The 16,394-nt window shown below is 42.2% G+C and overlaps 1 protein-coding gene across 7 annotated transcripts in view; it reads right to left on the bottom strand.

Annotated features, from left to right (window-relative positions):
• The window catches only part of znf536 (zinc finger protein 536), a 559,031-nt gene that overhangs the window by 228,230 nt on the left and 314,407 nt on the right, over positions 1-16,394 (bottom strand). The window lies entirely within an intron of this gene.

Below are 16,394 nucleotides of genomic sequence, written 5' to 3'. Positions count from 1 at the left end.
CAGTGAGAAATTATCAGAAATAAAAATAGAAAACGATGGAAATACTCATCAGGTCAGGCAGCATCTGTGAAGAGAAAAACAGGGTTAACTTTTCAAGTTGATGACCTTTAATCAGAACTGAGGAAAATCAGAAATGTAATAGGCTTTGAGCAAGTGAAAGGGGGGAGGGAGGAAGAAAAAAGGGAAGTTCTGTGGAGGGAGGGGGGCAGAAGAGATTTAATGACAAAAAGGTTTCATGGTGCAAAAGCCATGTCTAGAGGAAGCGTGAATATAAGGAAAGCAGCTGTACAAATGCAAAGTAAAAGGAATAAGAAAGAAACAAGAGATCACCGTCCAAGGCCTCAAATATTCCTTTCAAGTGAAACAGCAATTTTTACTAGTATTTCTTTCAATTTTGTATTTTGTATTCGCTGCTCACAATGTGGTCTCCTCTACATTAGGGAGGCCAAACACAGACTGGGTGACCACTTTGCGGGAAGCCTCAGTTCAGTCCACAAGCAGGACCGTGAACTTCCTGTCATTTTCATTTCAATTCTCCACCTTGCTCCCACTCTAACCTCTTTGTCCTTGGCCTGCTACAGTGTTCAAATGAAGTTCAACGCAAACTCGAGGAACAGCACCTCATCTATCAACTTAGCAAGTTACAGCCTTCTAGACTCGACACTGAATTTGACAATTTTAGACCATAACCTCTGCCCCCATTTTGTTCTGTGTTTTTTTGTTGGTTCAGTTTTTTTCTCTTCTTGTTTCTTAATCCCTTTACATTACATTTGGAAGACTGCTACCCTGCCATTCGCATCTCATCTAGGCACATATTTTGCTTCTTTACTTGTCCCATTAGCACTCCCTTTGGATTTTCACTGTGAAACCTTTTGTTGTTTAATCTCGCCTGCCCTTCGCTTTTGTTCTTCTTTCCTCCCTCCTGCATTTCATTGGCACATAACCGATTGCATTTATAACTTTCTTCAGTTCTAATTAAAAGTTACTGACCTGAAACATTAACACTGCTTCTCTCTCCACAGATGCTGTTTCACCTGCTGAGTATTTCAGAATTTTCTGCTTTTATTTCAAATTTACAGCATCTGCAGTATTTCACTTTTATATTTGTTGAGGAATTAACAGGCCTTTGGAGTGGATGGGTAGACAATATAAAAGCAACTGCCAGAAGAGCAAGCTAAGACCTGCACAATATACCCCTGGTCATTATACACTCGTTGTACATTAATATGTTAGAAATCTTTGCCATATTTGAAGATGGTTATGTTATTTGCAGAAGCCCATAGATTGATGTCATGGCAGTGGATGATGCTCTGGACTTGGGGAAATCCTGAAATCTGTAGGAATTTCAAAGCATTATCCTGCTGCTTCTTAATGGGGAAAATGATGAATGTGGTTGCTCCAGCAAACAAGGCCCAATTTTGCAGATACCCCTTTGGCAGATTAAAGGAGCAGGAGACCAAGAAATTTGGAGCGACAGTGGCCTTGGCTGCACCAGGCAATGCTTTGCTAGTTACAGTAGGATATGCACAACTTTGTCACTGCCTCTCTGATAATCAAAGTCATTTTTTACACTTCACCTTGGAGTACGACAGGTGTATTGTTCTAGGCCTATAAAATATATTGGGAGGATAATGATTTCTCCAAGCATGGCTCTTTATATTGGTTCTCTCTCCAGCTACAAGTTTGTTTACTCCTTCCTCCTGCTCCTTCTCTTCTGAGGGATTCCTAGAAATTCCTCATCAAGAAGCAATTACAATGCTGAAGATCCAATGGCAGTTCTGCACCTACAATAGTGACTACAAATAAGTTATTTAAGTCAGAAGTCCACAAGCTACTTTAAGAACAATGTCTCGGAAACACCACATAGCTTTTCCGGAGAACAGCTGAGGATCTCTTTAAATAGTGTTTGAAATGACCTGTTCAAGTCTTGTACCACCAATGGTTGGTGAATAGGAGTAGAATGTGGCATTAAGCAGGCAGAAAAGGTTGTAAAATAGCATCAGCAGTGTTATGATGTCACTTGACCCCGGTTTGAATATATACACAAAGCTCCTGTCTGCTTCAGATGGGACCCACAGCCAACAGGAATTCTGTTCCCCCCCCACCAGAAATTCAGGCAAGTTTAAAAACCAGCAATAACTGGGTGGGAAAAAAACAACAGTTTTATTTTCTACCTGCTATTGTTCCATTTTTGAATACAAACAGGCTAATAAGGAGACCAAAAATCATGTCCCATCCATCTGATTCCCAGTGCCACCTCTACTGTTGAGATTAAGCTTTATCAATTTGTGGACTGATTGACAGATGGAAATTCTCAGCAAGACATGCCGTTTTGTACGGATGGAAACCATTAACATCATCAACAGCTCCAGTGAACTAATTGATGAGTGACACAGATAAAGGTTGTTGTGAAAATTACAAGGAAAGCTATTCTAATCCTCCCATCTGAGGGGGCTGCCTACCTTTTCATGTCTCTTGTGGAAGAACAAAAGGGAGAAATCAGGTGCAAGAAACACCTGCAAAGTTGAAGTTAATATTTTTTTTCTTATCTGCTCAATATTAGGACCCATTTGGTAAACTTTGTAGACAACTCACAATAAAAAAACATATATTGATAAAATTGTTCTCACAGCGAATTATGTGATCTGAATTTGTATAGAAGCAGCACAATACCAAAAATTACAGATGAGACAAGAATAAGGTGCTGGATTAACTGTAGAGTTAACCTCAAGAGGCACAGACAAATTAAGTAAATTGGGTAGGTAGGTGTCAAATGACATTTAATGCAGATAGATATGTGGCAAAAATTTTCTGAAGGAAGAAAAGTTTAAACCAATGGTTATGCTCTAAAAGGAATAGAGTAGAGAGAACTGAGAGTTCAGAACACAATTTGTTTAAAAAAGTGGGAGAACAAGTTTGATATTGGATCCTTGGTTTTATATTTCAAAAGCAGAGACATAATCATAAACTTATACTAATTATTTTTTAGGCTACCATTAAAATATTGCATCCAGTTTTAGACAATCTCTTTTAGACGAGATGTCAAGGTTGCAGGGTGCAGAAGAAGCTCACTAAAGGGATACCAGAGGTGAAATACTTTATTTGTGAGGACAGACTAGAAAATGTGGGGTTTAATTTTAGTAGAGCAGAGAAGTTAAAGAGGACATCTGTTAGAGGTTTTTAAACTCAAGAGAGAATTTATTATGTTAAATAGTGGGGAAATATTATTTCCACTGGTTGTTGAGATGATAATTAAAGGCATACACTTAAGATCATCACCAAAAGGAGAATTTTTTTCTTTTTTTTTTAAACAGAGGGTTACTAGAATCTGAAATACACTAACAGAAATTGGTGGAGCATAATTCTTAAGGGATCTTAAAATGAAGAAAGAGTTGAAATACAACAACTTTAAATGGAAAAGTTTACAGAAATGGAACTAAATGAATTGTTGCTTTAGTGTGATGAGCCAAATGGAGTTTCTCTGCTGTAAAATCCTATGATGTGATCTTTTAAACTTGTGGAAAGACAAAAGCACAGGGATTGAACTGCCACTATGTACTGATCCATTATTTAATTGACGTACAACTGTAAAGTAAATGAAATTATGCAAATTAAGCCATGACCATACAACTTTCCATTATAAATTATAAAATCTCATTGTAGATGAACAGATCGGTGCTAAATTAAAGCTTTAGTAGGTAATATTTATTGGTCGCAATAAAAGCATCTATCTAGCATAGACACGAACTACAAGTTGAACGCAAGCCAGCTGTCTCTGATTCTGTTAATTAATCTGCCGTTTAGAGTGAAGAAACAGCTGTACAGGTCTCAAGGATGACACGCCAAAGGGACAGAGATGTTGGGCATGTGATACCAAGCGCACTTCAATGTAAAACAAACTGTACTGACACACTATACAAAAAACACTCCCTTTCTTCTCCAAAGTCATTGAACATGTTGTTGCCTCCCAAATCTTTGCCAATCTCTCCCACAATTCTATGTGACCGATTGTAGTAAACTAACCCTTTTTTTATCCTTCTTGGCCTGTTCACAGCCTTTGAACATGGTTGACAATACCATTATCCTCCTCCAGCACCACTCCTCCATTATGTGAGTAGGACTGCTCTTGTCTGGTTCCGTTCTTACCTACCCAGTCATAAACAGAACATCTCCTACATTGACTTCTCTTCCACCCATCCTATGCTGCTGCTTCTGGAATTCCTCAAGGACCTATCTTTTGACCATTCATATTTCTCATCAACATGCTGTCTCTCACCGCCATTAACCAAATACTGTCAGATTTCATGTGTACATTGCCAACACTAGCTATACCTCACCACCATCTCTCTTAACTGATCCAATGCATTTGATTTGCCAGGAAGGCATGGTGGCATAGTGGTAATGTCTGCGGACTAGTAATCCAGAGGCCCAGCCTAATGATTTGTGACCCACAGGCTCAAACCCCACCACAGCTGTTGGTGGAATTTAAATTCAATTAATAATTTTGGAATTGAAAGCTAATCTTAGTAATAGTGATCATGAAACTATCGACTGTTGTAAAAATCCATTTGGTTCATTAATGTCCTTAAGAGAAGGAAATCTGACATTTTTACCTGGCCTGGCCTACATGTGACTCCAGATCTGTAGTAATGTGGTTGACTGTCCTCTGAAATAGTCCAGCAAACGACTCAGTTCAAAAGCACTTAGAGATAAAGTCCATGAAAGAATAAATAATAAAAAAAGCTGCTTGTCTGACAATCAATTGGATAAGCAGAGATTCTTTCCAATTAAATATTGGGAAGACCAAGGCCACTATCTTTGGTCCCCACCACAAATGCAGTGTCCACGCAATTGATTCCATCTCTCTCCTTGGTTGTCTAAGACTAAAGCAAGCTGCTCACAACTTTGACATATTATCTCATGCTGAACTGAGCATCTGACCCCATACCTATCTCCATCCCTGCCTCAGCCCATCTGCTGCAAAAATTCTCATCCATGTTTCTGCTACCTCCAGACTCAACTATTCCAATTCTAGCTGGCAGTCCTCCTCCTGTCCTCCATAAAAATGAACTGATATGGGAGTCACTACTAGCAACAAGTCCTGTTCACCAATCACCCCATGCCCTTTGACCTAAATTGCCACCTGATTCAGCAATGTCTCAATGTTTAAATTCTCATCCTTGTATTCAAATCCTGACATGACCTTGTCCCTTCCCAATCTCCATAAGCCCTTTCCGCCCTAAACCCTGAGAATTCCAAGTCCATCCAATTCTCGTTTGCTGCACATTCCTGATTTTTTTCATCTCTCCATTTGTGGCCACACCTTCAGCTGTCTAAGGCCTCCTTATCTCTCTCTGTCTTCCTTTAACATGAGCCTTTAAACTTACATCTTTGATCAAGCTTCTGGTCACATTAAGTAACTTGTGTCAAATTTTGTCTGATATTGATTCTGTGAAGCATCAAAGGATGTTTTATTACATTAAAGGCAGTATATAAATGTGAGTTGTTGTTATTAAAGGACACTGTCTTTATCAGCAGGGTTGGCAAGGAGTCATGAATTATTTTCATGATGATGTCAGGTCCAAGTGGTGTAATCATATTTATGTAATGCAACAATACAAATTGTCATAATTTTCATCATCTTACCAAGTGTTCATAGCATCAAAATAGTTTTGCCACTGACTTCAAAATAAAAGCAATCCTGATTGAGATTGCTGACTTGGTCACGTTAATAGTATTTTTTTTCCAGTGTACGTTTAGTCCATATTTTATGCTAAAGATTTTAGTCAAAAATTAGTCGCAAAGTGATATATGTTTGAAACGATTAAACAGATCAATTCAAAACAACTTATTCAAGCCAGTTAGTCAATATCATGCACTAAAGTCTGCTGGTTTTATAACATCGTAAGCAATCTATGGGATCTCCACAAATAACTATTAGTTTAAACTATCGTTCCAATATCCTTCAGGTTTAAATGCCTGGTTTACAGGAAAGTGAAGCTATGACCGCACATAATCACTCTAATTACTTCTAGCAGAACTTTTCCCATGGTTATAAGAGAGTAACATTTTAAATTGCCAGCTATATATTGTAATCATGAGTCTAGCATAAAATCTAACATTTAAAAGCAGGAAATAATTTTTAAAAAGCATTTTCTTAAATGATAAAACACAAAATTATGGAAACAAAATTCAGAGAAAAGCTAGTTTTCTTCTTATTAAGATAGACAGATTTTTGAACTTTAAGGGAGTCAATGATGACAAGGAATTGAACAGGCAGGGAGTTGGAGTAGAGGCCAAGATCAAATTAGCCGTCATCTTTTTAAATGACAGAACAGTTTTGAGACCGACTCCTATTTCTCATGCTCACATACCCCAATTCTGGACACCAAGATAGCCATTGACCAGTGATGGCAAAATTACGGGAACTTCCATCCAACTATGACATCTTCAAGCATTCAGAAAGAATATTTTAAATGATGATTGCTAATGATTTAAATTATACTTTAATGCACACAATAGTTAAAACCTTGTTGTAGTTTCAAGTGTTCCAACAGCAAGACCGGAAGTGTGCAGGACTTCTGCTTGGAGCAGAAGCAAGCTGTTATAAAGTATCTTGGTGTCTCACTAAGAGGTCTGGTGGCTTGTGTGGTTGAACATAAACTATTTATTGGTTTATTGTTAATACACAACTATATACATACCTCCAAGGTATAGTCCTAGTTAGGTAATGTCTTCATGCCAACTTCTCTAACGCTCTCTCTACCCTCCTGTGACCCTCTACATCATAATGTGGAAGGTACTGTTTCCCCAGCCCCACATTAATACTTACTAACCCAAAACATCCTTATACTACACCTCCCTCAAGTGTTACCCAAACAGATTTACAATATAATATCTCCGTGCTACCCCTTTTCCCCCAAGTCTCTAACTTTACAAATTCAGATGGCCTGGAGGCTTTAGGATTCTTCCAGATCTCATTCTCTTACCATTTGGAGGAGTGGTAGTCTCAATTACTTTGGGCTGACTTTGTTGGTTCCGAGTTGAAATTGCAGTACTTGGTATTTCAAATACTTGGATTTCAACACCTGGTTCACTTCTTGCACTCTTTAGTGCTATGTTTTTCTTTGGCAACAATCTGTTTTTTTGATCGAGTACCATGGGCTTATCCTGTTCCTTCCAGAGGGAATGCTCACTCTGTTCATTCATTGAGTGGGCTCGGACTTCATTTTTCTGTGGGGTCCTCAATGTTCCTCCTGGAAGTTGACATTTAATTTCCAGTTGTTTCGCAATTTTAACCAAACATTTGTTTACTCTCTTATTTTCCAAATGTTTTTGAAGCTGATTACTGTTTTCATTTAGCTCAGCAACTACTCTGGTGTCTTTAGAACATAAGAACATAAGAACTAGGAGCAGGTGTAGGCAATTCAGCCCCTCCAGCCTGTGCCACCATTCAATATGACGATGGCTGATCTCATTTCAGCCTCAACTCCAATTTCCTGCCCTCTCCCCATAACCTTTCAACCTATTACTAATTAAAAATCTGTCTATCTCCTCCTTAAATTTATTCAGCGTCCCGGCATCCACTGCACTCTGAGGTAGTGAATTCCACAGATTCACGACCCTTTGAGAAAAGTAATTCCTCCTCATCTCTGATTTAAATCTACCACCCCTTAGCCTAAAACTATGGCCTCTCATTCTAGAATGCCCCACAAGGGGAAACATCTGCTCCACATTTACTTTGTCTATCCCCTTTAGCATCTTATATACCTGAATTAGATCTCCTCTCATCTTCTAAACTCTAGCGAGTATAGGCCTAAACTACTCAATCTCTCCTCATAAGACAGAGTTTCAGAATTATCTGCAGAACCCTTATACAAGCTTAACAACTTCACCTGGGCATTCAGTTCGGTTCAGAGTCTTTCTTTCATGGTTACTGACTGCTCCTTAGACTCTTTCAATTCACTCGTTAGATCCTCGATCTGTTTCTTAGAATTTGCCTTACCCGTTTTGAACGGCTGGATTTGCTCTTCCATATTGCACAACACATCTTTCATGTTCTTCAGATTGGATCAAAGTTCAAGAATTTTGTCGCTCTTTTCACAATGACGTTCCAACATTTCATTAGCTTTGGTTGTTAGTTCTGCATTCAACCAATTGTTCTGATTCATCAGCAATTCCTTTTCCTGTTCCAGGCATTTTTCATGATACTTAACAGAGATTTCTAATACTTGAATTTCATCAAGTTCTAATTTTTCATGAACAAATTCATCTTCTTTACATGAAATTTGGGTCTCCACTCCGAACAGTTTCTCTTTAGCAGAGCCTAATCCCTCTGTGCTATCCTACAAGCTCACATTTTTAATTCTACTTCTGCTAGATATTTCTGAGACTCTTCGCAGTCCTTTGTGAGAACTTTTACTTTCTCTTGCAATTGTTCAAAATTTTTTGACATTCTAGGTTCTTGATTTTCATTTCAGCCATGTCGTTTTTCAACAACTCAATGGTTCTCGGTACAATCCAGTGCTTTTTCTCCTGGTTCCCTGAGCTTCAGCATCAGATTTACATTTTCCAATGTTATTTCTGACTTTTCTTTCTCCGCCTGCAGCAAGGCTTTGCCCTTGTCCTTCCTTTTGGTTTCACTGTTGGTCAGATCTGCCTCCAGTGGAGTCTTAACTTGTTTCAGTTCTGTAATTGTGCTACTTATGGCTTCAGTATCCACTCACAGCTTGGAAAACTCTATGTCTTTTCCTTTCAATGCCTCCTCTTTTTCATTGATCTGGTTCTTCAGCCTAACAATATCCATGTTCATCTCTTTCAGTTGGGTATGCTGCAAAAGTGGTAGAGAACTCTTTCTCTGACTGTCGAATTACAGCTGCAAGTTTTCTACTTTTTGTTGCTCCTGTCCACAAGAATCCTTCATTTTTTCCTTTTCGCCCTGCAGTCTTTCACTTTGCAATTCAACCTCTGCATACTTCCTCATCACTTTTTCCACATACTCATCCTTTTCACATGTAGCATCACAAGCTTGCTTTCCATTTCTCCATATATACCATTGGAAATGTGACGTCTTTCCAAGCTTTCTTCCTAATATCTAATAATTTTTTTCATCTCTCCAATCTCTTTCATGTACCTCTTGGCCTCTTCTTGGAATATTGAACATTGCTGAGTCTTCTCTGGTTCTTCAGTTCTTTAGGAGTGACACTAAATTCATTTTGCTCCTCTTCGTAATCTTCCAGAGGAACAAACTTTGACCTGAGGGATCCAGAAGTGTGTGAAGGTCCTTCAACAGGTTTTCCTTTGCTTTGCAAAATTCAATTGCTGCATCTTGAGTTTTCTTGCAATTCAACAGAGTCTCTTCAAGTTTCTTCTGCTATTAGTCCATTCTGCTGTTTAAGACAGTCTTCATTTCTTCAAGCTGCTAAGGGGTTATGTACTCCTGTTACATTTGATCTTGAAGGACAATTAACTGTTTCTTCAACTGTTCATTTTCTTGTTGACCTCTTGCCAACACATGCTGTGCTTCAGTGAATTGCTTTGTCTCTACTGATAGCTCCAATGCAGCTCTGTCTGAAGTAGTATTCAACATCTTTTTTAACTCCTCATGTTTATTCAGGGCCACATATTGATTCTTCAAAAAGTCTTTCAGGGCAGCAACTTCTTTGAGTACCTTTTCTGCCTGCTGTTGTGCTTGGCTGTATTTCCGGTTGAGATCTTCCAACTCAGCTTTGATACAAGCATTTTGCTGTGGAATAGCTTCATTTTCTTTTCGTAGGTTTTGTTGCTTTTGCATTACATCAGATAGCTTTCCTTAATTCACAGCCATCTGCTCGCTCCATACTGCCACCTGGTCTTGCGGTTTGAGTGCTGTGTTAGCATTTTCAAAAAGCTCTATTTTAAAGCCTTTCAGTTGCTTCACAGCCTCTTCTTTCCTCTGCAATAAACTCTTTGGTTGGTGCACTTCATTGCGCTGACATGGGCCTTAAATTTCACACTCCCCCACTGGTGGGTTTTTAGGTACGGAGGGGCGGGGGGGGAAGAGAATGAATTTGCATGGATGGGATTTCCTCTGGGTTCCCACCCGCCCTGAAATTGCGTGATTTTATGCTGGCGCAGGTGAGGCCTTGAATGGGAAACCTGCCCTTGCCCCAGTTGAGGCCATTAATTTCTTTTATTTTATTTATTCATGGGATGTGGGCGTTGCTGGTGGTGAGCTGCCTTCTTGCCTTTTTGAACCGCTGCGGTCCATGTGGTACAGGTGCACCCACAGTGCTGTTAGGGAGGGAGTTCTAGGATTTTGACCAGTGATAGTGAAGGAATGACGATATATTTCCAAGTCAGGAAGCTGAGTGGCTTGGAACTTCCAAGTGGTGGTGCTCCCATCTATCTGCTGCCCTTGTCCTTCAAGACAGTAGCGGTCGTGGGTTTGGAAGGTCCAAGGAGGCTTGGTGAATTCCTGCAGTGCACCTTGTAGATGGTACACACTGCTGCCACTGTGCATCAGTGGTGGAGGGAGTGGGTGTTTGTGGATGTGGTACCAATCAAGTGAGCTGCTTTGTCTTTAATGGTGTCGAGCCTCTTGAGTGTTGTTGGACCTGTACTCATCTAGGCAAGTGGAGAGTATTCCATCAAACTCATGACTTGTGCCTCGTAAATCGTGGGCAGGCTTTGGGGAGTCAGGAGGTGAATTACTCACCACAGAGTTCCTAGCTTCTGAACTCCTCTTGTGGCTACAATATTTATACGGCTAGTCCAGTTCAGTTTCTGGTCAATGGTAACCCGCAGGATATTGATACTGGGGGTTTCAGCAATGGTAATGCCATTGAATGTCAAGGGGCGATGGTTAGATTGTCTCTTGTTGGAGATGGTCATTGCCTTGTACTTGTGTTGTGCGAATGTTACTTGCCACTTGTCAGCCCAAGCCTGGATATTGTCCAGGTCCTGCTGCATTTGGACATGGACTGCTTCAGTACCTGAGGAGTCGCGAATGGTGCTGAACATTGTACAATCATCAGCGAACTCCCCACTTCTAACCTTATGATGGAAGGAAGGTCATTGATGAAGCACTGAAGATGTTTGGGCCTAGGACACTGCCCTGAGGAACTCCTGCAGTAATGTCTTGGAGCTGAGAAGGCTGACCTCCAACCACATCTTCCTTTGTGTTAGGTATGACTCCAACCAGTGGAGAATTTGCCCCTGATTCCCATTGGCTCCAGTTTTGCTAGGTCTTCTTGATGCCACACTTAGTCAAATGCTGCCTTGGTGTCAAAGGCAATCACTCTCACCTCACCTCTGGAGTTCAGCTCTTTTGTTCATGTTTGAATCAAGGCTGTAACGAGGTCAGGAGCTGAGTGGCCCTGGCAGAACCAAAACTTAGCGCTAGTGAGCAGGTTATTGATAAGCAAGTGCCGCTTGATAGCATTGTTGATGACCCCTTCCATCATTTTACTGATGATCGAGAGTAGAATGATGAGGCGGTCATTGTCCAGGTTGGATTCGTCCTGCTTTTTGTGTACAGGACATACCTGGACAATTTTCCATGGCCTGAACCTTCTGGTCGGCATACGGGGTTGGGCCCTGCTCGCGTGCATCCCGACGTCACCGTGCGTCATTCAGATCTTCAGTTCGGCAGGCGCACACCGGAGTCGGCTGCGCGCCAGCTGAACTATCAAAGGCCTATTAAGACCATTTAAGCAGCAGTTAAAAGGATTAACAGAGCTGCCCATCCAACCTTAAGGTTGGCGGGCAGGCGAAGAGCCCAGGCCGCCTTTGTATTTATCATGAAACCTCATCCATGGGCGGGATGAGGTCTCATGTAGGATTTATAAATCAAATACATTTTTAAATTAAAATTCATTGACATGTCTGAAATGAAGTGACATGAGGTGACATGTTTGAAATTTTTTTATTTATTTAAATTTTTCATGATGAAATTAAACTCCCCCGAGGTAGCTCCATGCCTCAGGGAGATTCCCGCGAATGAGCACAGCCTCCTCCACTTGCCTGCACAGGGAGTGCTCGGTGCTTATGGTTGCGCGTCACGCTGGGCGGGCCTTAATTGGCCCGCCCACGTAAAATGGCAACACGCAGCCGATCGCGGGCAGTGATCGGCTGCGCGCCCACTCGTGCCAACTCCCACTCAGACCCCCCCCCCCCAATGGGGAGAAAATTCTCCCCCATATTGCTGGGTAGATGCCACTATTGTAACTATATTGGAACAGCTTAGTTGGGGCGCGGCAAGCTTTGGAGCACAAACTTCAGTACTATTGCTAGAATATTTTCAGGGCCATAGCCTTTACTCTATTCAGTACCTTCAGCCATTTCTTGATATCAGGTGGAGTGAATCGAATTGGCTGAATACTGGTATCTGTGATGCTGGGGACCTCCAGAGGAGGCCGAGATGGATCATCCACTAATCACTGCTGGCTGAAGTTTGTTGCAAATGCTTCAGCTTTATCTTTTGCACTGATGTGCTGGATATTTGTGGATTTTCCTCCTCCAGTGAGTTGTTCAATCGTCCACCACCATTCATGACTGGATGTGACAGGACTGCAGAGCTTAGATCTGGTCCGTTAGCTGTGAGCTTAGCTCTGTCTATCACTTGCTGCTTATGCTGTTTGGAATGCAAGTAGTCCTGTGTGGTAGCTTCACCAGGTTGACACCTCATTTTTAGGTATGCCTGGTGCTGCTCCTTGCATGCCCTCCTGCTCTCTTTGTTGAACCAGGGTTGATCCCTTGGCTTGGTTGTAATGGTAGAGTGGGGAATATGCCAGGTCATGAGGTTATAGATTCTGGTTGAGTACAATTCTGCTGCTGCTGATGGCCCACAGTGCCTCGTGGTTGCCCAGTCTTGAGTTGCTATATCTGTCCAAAATCTATCCCATTTAGCAGAACACGATGGATGGTATCCTAAATGTGGAGACAGGGCTTCGTTTCCACAAGGCCTGTGTGGTGGTCAGTCCTACTGATACTATCATAGACAGATACATCTGCGTCAGGCAGGTTGGTGGGGATGAGGTCAAGTATGTTTTTTTCTCTTATTGGTTCCCTCAACCTGCCGCAGACCCAGTCAAGCAGCTATGTCCTTTAGGACTCGGCCAGCTCAGTCTGTATTGGTGTTACCGAGCCACTTTTGGTGATGGACATTTAAGCCCCCCAACCAGACTATATTCTGTACCCTTTCCGCCCTCAGGGTTTCCTCCAAGTGGAGGAAGTGCTGATTCATCATCTGATGGAGGGGCAGTATGTGGTAATCAGCAGGCCGTTTCCTTGCCCATGTTTGACCTGACACCATGAGACTTCATGGGGCCCGGAGTCAATGTTGAGGACTCCCAGGGCAACTCCCGCCTGACTGTATACCACTGTGCCACCACCTCTGCTGAACTTGCCCTGCCGGTGGGACAGGACAGACCCAAGGATGGTGATGGTGGTGTCTGGGACATTTTCTGTAAGGTGTGATTCTGTGAGTCTGACTATGTTAGGCTGTTGCTTGACTAGTCTATGAGACAGCTCTCCCAATTTTGGCACAAGCCCCCAGATGTTAGTCAGGAGGACCTTGCCGGGTTGACAGGGCTGAGTTTGCCATTGCTGTTTCTGGTGCCTAAGTTGATGCCGAGTGGTCCATCCGGTTTCATTCCTTTTAGACTTTGTAGCGGATTGCTACAACTGAGTGTCTTGCTCGGCCACTCAGAGGGCATTTAAGAGTCAACCAAATTGTAGGCTAGGCCGGGTAAGGACGACAGATTTCCTTCCCTAAAGGACATTGGTGAACCAGATGGGTTTTTATGACAATCGACAATGGTTTCAAGCTCATTATTAGACTTATAATTCCAGATTTTTATTGAATTTAAATTTCACCATTTGCCATGGTGGGATTCAAACCCAGGTCCCCAGAATATTAGCCTGGGTCTCTGGGTTACCAGACCAGCAACAATATCACTATGCCAGCACCGACCCCAAATAATGGCCTCTTGAGGGCTGTTTCCTGCCCAGCCTCAATTTTTAGGCTGGTGGGATCATTGTACATCTGTGGGGGAAACTGAAAATAAAGCAAGTTCGACTCGGGCGGAAGGGGTGGAGTGCCTCCATCGGAAGCCCCCTTCCGACTCGGGGCGCCCTCCCTTTAAGGCCCAGTGACCTCTGGACCTCCCTCCCTCCCCACAACCTGGCCTTTCCCCGAGACCCTAATCACTCCCTTCCCCACCCCCCAGGTCTTCCCTACCCACCTAGGAACCCTTCACACTCACCTTGTCCTCTGGTTCCCGGGACTTAATCTGAGACTAGTTGGGGCAGTTCCTCTTGTGTCCACTGCAGCACTGTCGTTGCAGGGACTTCAGAGCAGCCGGCAGCTCTCTAAGGTGGGACTTCCTCCCAAGTGAAGGGCAGAAGTCACGCCTGCTGCCAATCAATGCTCATTGGAATGTAAATTGGCTGCGATGCTGTCTGAGTTGGCAGGGATGTGTTCCTCACTGACTCTTTGGAAGGAGGGAGGCGAGCTCCAGCTAACCAAAAAATTCAGGCCATGGTCTGCGACCATCTTGCGTCTCGCTTGGGTATTGTTTCCCTCACCCTGGCGTCTCCTTGCCCTTGTGGAACTGTGTTGGGGTGTTCTCAACCTTTTTGCTTAAGGTCTGTGCTCTCCACAACTTCAAGTTCAAAAAATACTTGTCAAAGGCTTTTAATATTTCTCCAAATGTGGTTGCGGACTCATGTATGGCCTTGTCTTATGATTACATTTTCAGCAATTTCACCAAATAAGTACAAGAATGGATTAACTTGCACTTCCTCTGACCTCCTCTGCACTTCTCTAAAGATTGGAGAAGATGGGACTGTTTTCCTTGGAGAGGAGAAGGCTAAGAGGAGACTTGATAGAAGTTTTCAAAATCATGAGGTATCTGGACAGAGTAGATAGGGAGAAACTGTTCCTGCTTGTAAACGTATTGAGAACCAGAGGGCACAGTTCTAAAGTGTTTTGCAAAAAAAGTAAATGCGAGGTGAGAAAAAACTTTTCCACACAGCGAGTAGTTAGGGTTTGGAATGCATTGCCTGGAAATGTGGTGGAGGCAGGTTCAATTGAGGCATTCAAGAGGGCATTAGCTGATTATTTAAATAGAAACAATGTGCAGGGTTACGGGGAAAGGCAGGAGATTGGCAAAAAGTTAAAATGCTCAGAGAGCCGGTGCAGACACAATGGGCCAAATGGCCTCCTTCTACATTGTAACAATTCTGTGATTCTATGATTCTTACTTAATCCCGATGTACTCCAGTGTTCTAAAATTTTCTTCTCCATGTTGCCCAATTTTGCGTCTCATTTGGCTCTTGCATGAGCTCAAATTGGTCTGGTAGTTTTGATTTACTATTCATGGCTGTTTTTATTGACAGGGGAGTACGGTTTTAAATTTCTTTTTTCAAGGTAGCGCTGCAGTAACCACTTTCTCTCTTCCTGCACTTGTTGGGTTTTGGCAGGCTACCAGTGAAGTCTCAGAACCATCTTTAGAACTTTGGGATTGTGTAGGAAACATTTTAAACTAATAGTTTTGGCCAGCAATTTGCTTCTCCGAGCTTGGGAAATCAATCTGAAGGCGATTTTTTTTTTTTTTTACTCTGCCTTGTGTTTTAAATTTTTCTTTCATTCATTCAAGCTCTGCTGCCACGTGGTATGATGCTGACTCCAGACCCAGCTGTAGCGTTCTTCCCATTGTGCACATTGAACAGTCAGCATGCTCTAATCTGAAATAAAAACAGCAAATGCTGGAAAAACTCAGCAGGTCTGGCAACATCTGTGGAGAGAGAACCGGGGTGAACGTTTCAAGTTACGCTCTGAAGAAGAGTCATACGGTCTTGAAATGTTAACTCTGTTTCGCTCTCCAGAGATGCTGTCAGACCTGTTAAGTTTTTCAAGCATTTCCTGTTTATATTTCAGATTTTCAGCATCCGCAAGTGCTTTACTTTAATGGGTATGCTCTGCCTGATTAGTGCCCTGATTATTTTAAAAAGATTAGTTCAGCCTTAAAGTGAATTTTTCTCACTCTTTTTGTGATTTAGCTAGGTCCTTTGACTCTGCGTTTGATCAGGTCTAGCAATGGCCTTTACATGCTCTGGCGGAGTCCTTCTAAGCTGCACAGTGGATCTTTCTTCTGCCCTTCAGCCTCCACCTGTATTGGAGCTTTTTTTAAGCAATCTCCAGCTGTGTCTTCAAAGTATGTGCACTTTGCTCAGGCCAGGCTGCAGTTACTTTCTTTTTCATGCCTTGGAATTTCAGAATCTTTCACCAGCTTGGGGATTTTGGGGACCTTCACTTGCTGCCACCATGTTGTAAGGTTGTTTGCTGCCTCACTTAGAGGCATGGAGGCTTGTGTGGTTGAACATAAACTGTTTATTGTTAACACACAACT

Source organism: Cetorhinus maximus, chromosome 6 (genome assembly GCF_964194155.1).
Source record: "Cetorhinus maximus chromosome 6, sCetMax3.hap1.1, whole genome shotgun sequence".
Taxonomy (NCBI): Eukaryota; Metazoa; Chordata; class Chondrichthyes; order Lamniformes; family Cetorhinidae; genus Cetorhinus; species Cetorhinus maximus.
This window is presented reverse-complemented; position numbering and strand designations above follow the sequence as displayed.